The sequence below is a fragment of the Chenopodium quinoa genome, unplaced genomic scaffold (assembly GCF_001683475.1).
Source record: "Chenopodium quinoa cultivar QQ74 unplaced genomic scaffold, ASM168347v1, whole genome shotgun sequence".
Taxonomy (NCBI): domain Eukaryota; kingdom Viridiplantae; phylum Streptophyta; class Magnoliopsida; order Caryophyllales; family Amaranthaceae; genus Chenopodium; species Chenopodium quinoa.
In genome coordinates this window covers 296,970-300,525 of record NW_018743327.1, presented here as the reverse complement: position 1 = coordinate 300,525, position 3,556 = coordinate 296,970, and positions in this window count along the sequence as shown.

The following is a 3,556-nucleotide window of genomic DNA, read 5'->3' as shown; positions in this document are numbered from 1 at the left end:
ATATTGTTATTATGATATTCCTAGTATCATGTCTCGGGTAATTTTAATATTTAATATGATTGTTATGATGCTTCCTATGTTCTTCCTAATATTTATGATTGTTAGTATCATGTTAGGGTTAAAGCTTTGATTTTTATTGCTTAATGACATGATAGGGTTTGTTATTAATCTTGTTAGTATCATGCCTAGGATCTTGCTATTATTATGCTTTAATATTAACATGAACATGATTATGATTATAATGATGATTATGAATATTATTATTATTTTGATGATGATTATTATTATGTTGCTTGATTTTTATTTTTATTGCTTGATCACGCCTTTTATGCATGTTTAAAGGGAATTGGTACTTGTAATTTTGCTTAATAAGATAATTAATAATCTTGTTTAGGGTTAATTTGATTATAATTCAAGTGATCGCCAATAATAGATTTATTTATGCATTAATATTCAACCAACATAGATAAATAGGTTTAGGGTTAATCCTATTGATTGCATGTTAATTAAAAAGCGCACATGAATACGATCAGAATAAAGTAGAGGCCTATTATTAGGGCAGGTTCAATCTCTTTTAGGTTGGATTTGTACCTTAATCCCCGAACCCTTATTTGGTTCAAGACCTTATGGAGTTAACGATCTCTTGGATCGTTAAGGGGTGTAACCTTCACCTCGTGAACGGTTTACAAGTTCCTAAAACTTGTTGGCGACTCTTTTGCTCTATCTTTTTCCCTTTTGGATGCCACCGTACTTTAGTGTATGATCACAGTGGGGTTCAAGCATGGGGTTAACGCTTGAAATTATTCCCTACATCACGCAATTGGTTTTAAAACCTTGAGTGATTTGGTTTCCAATGTTCTTAATGAAAGAACTGTTTCATTATCTTCTGAAAATCCTATTTCAGTTTCTCAAACTCAAAAGTGACTCTCTTATCCTCATTAATGTACACACCCATATCTCCCAAAACCAAACCCATTGATGAATACCTTTCATGTCATTTGATTATCGAACAAAGCGAAAGTGTGAAAGCCTAGTGATGAGGATGTTTTTATTAATATATCTCTTCTTCCTGTTTTTGAAAATATTTCTTTTCTTACCCTATTTATGAAAAACGTGCATTTCAGTTTATTTTGGTCCATGATATGGGTCCAATAATGGTGAAAGACCTTTCCAACGATATATTATAAGCCCAATTCCGATGAATAAAGAGGAAGTTATGGCCAAAATACTAAACTGGACTCGAACCGGATCTTACCTACGGCCCAATGATCATGTGGAGAGTCCAAAGGTCTAATCCTATTCCTAAACTAATTAGGATTTATTAGAAGCTTCTATAAGTTTTTAAAAGATCTTAATTATCCTTTTTGAAAAGATAAGATTAAAGAATTTGAGTTAAATGAAAACTTTTCTTTTTTAAAACTTTCCTTTTTCTTAAATCCTAATTCTATTCGAATTTAATGATATTCAAAGAAAGTTAGATATTATTTTCGTGCCTCACAATCTTTATCCAAATCTTATATGGTTGTATAGATTTGAAATTATCTTTCCAATGATATATTATAATATTAAATCCGAGCTATAACGAAAAAGATATGAATGGAATACAATCCAAACCTGACACCGTCCTACTATTTCGGCCATATCTTTTTATCTACAAAATATTTTAATATTATTCTATTGGGTTGGAAATTAGATTTCAAGAGCTTTCCAACTACATATTATATGTCTTATTTGGACTTCTGGATCAAAAGATATGATAAAAACAAAATCCACAAAAACTACTGTCCATCGAGTTTTATTTCGATTCAAATTCGGATTCTTTTCTTATTCTTCGACTCTCTTTTTTCTCTATAAATAGAGGACATATCTCCCCTTTTTCAATCATCAACTCTCATCAACAATTTCTTGATTCTCTCTCCCTCTTTCTAGCCTTGCCTTTACAAACAAAATTCCTCATACATTAGCACTAAACACACCTAGCCAAGTTCAAAGTTGTCTTCGCCCTAGATGTGAAAGTTTTTAATTTCTATGGGTTTGGTCCCAAATCTCTATTTTAATTATTTAATTTAATTTATTGATTTTATATTTTCCTTGAAGTTACTAACGCGTGTGTTTTGTTATTAGAAAGAGATACGAGGCATCCAAGTAAGTACTTTAATTGTTTGCGTTAATATTATGATATAGAAATCATGTCTAGGTTGTTATTATGATTCCTAGTATCATGTTAGGATTCTTGATGTTTTGAATGACAACAATGATTCCTAGTATTATGTTTAGGGAAAAGGTTATATTATTAAATATGCTTATTATGATTCCTACGTTGCTTCCTATTGTCTTATCTAATATTCATGTTAGTATTATGTTAGGGCTAAATCTTTGATCTTTATTGCTTAGTTATATGCTAGGGTTTGTTATTAATCTTTTTAGTATCATGCATAGGGTCTTACTATTATTATGCTTTAACATGATTATGTTTATCATGATGATTATTTTTATGATGATTATTATTATGTTGCTTGATATTATATTTATTGTTATTGCTTGATCACACCTTTTATGCATGTTTAAAGGGAATTTGTACTTGTAATCACGCTTAATAAGATAATTAATAATCTTGTTTAGGGTTAATTTAATTATAATTCAAGTGATCACCAATAATAGTTTTGTTTTTACATTAATATTCAACCAACATAGATAAACATGTTTAGGGTAATCCTATTGATTGCATGTTAGTCAGAAAGCTCACATGAATACAATCAGAATAAAGTAGAGGCCTATTATTAGGGCAGGTTTAATCTCTTTTAGGTTGGATTTGTACCTTCATCCCCAAACTACAAGTCATGGTTCCAGACCTATTGGAGTTGACGATCTCTTGGATCGTTAAGGGGTGTAACCTTCACCTCGTGAACGGTTTACAAGTTCCTAAAACTTGTTGGCGACTCTTTTGCTCTAGCTTCCTTCATTTGGACGCCACCATGCTTTAGTGTATGATCACAATGGGGTTCAAGCTAGAGATAATGCTTGAAATATTCCCTACAATTACCATAAGCTTATAGATGGTATAATTGAGGAGTGTATCAAGATGAAGTCTGCACATGAGTTGTTTCGTGAAGCGTATGGTGGTAAACAACATAATAAGGATGAAATGCTGATGTTGGTGGAGTTGTTTCTGAAGTTAATGCTGATGTTGGTGGTGGAGTTAATGAAAATGTTCCCGTTCGTGAAGTTAATGAGGATCAGAGAGGAGGAGTTGATGAAAATGTTCATGTTCGTGAAATTAATGATGATAGTGGAGGAGCTAATGAAAATGTTCCCGTATCTAATGAAGTTGTTCCCGAGCGTATTATCAGGTCCAATAAATATTTATGCTCACTTAATTATTGGCCATAAGGCCAGAATGTTCCTTTTGTTACTCTTTTTTGAATGGTAATGCTCGGATTTTCAACGGTTTACCTCGGTTACATTTGGAAGTTCTTGATTATTGTTTGCTGAAGGATGAATCAATGCATAGGAAGTTAAGTGTGATTTTCTATCAGTATTACTTTTTCCCCTTTTT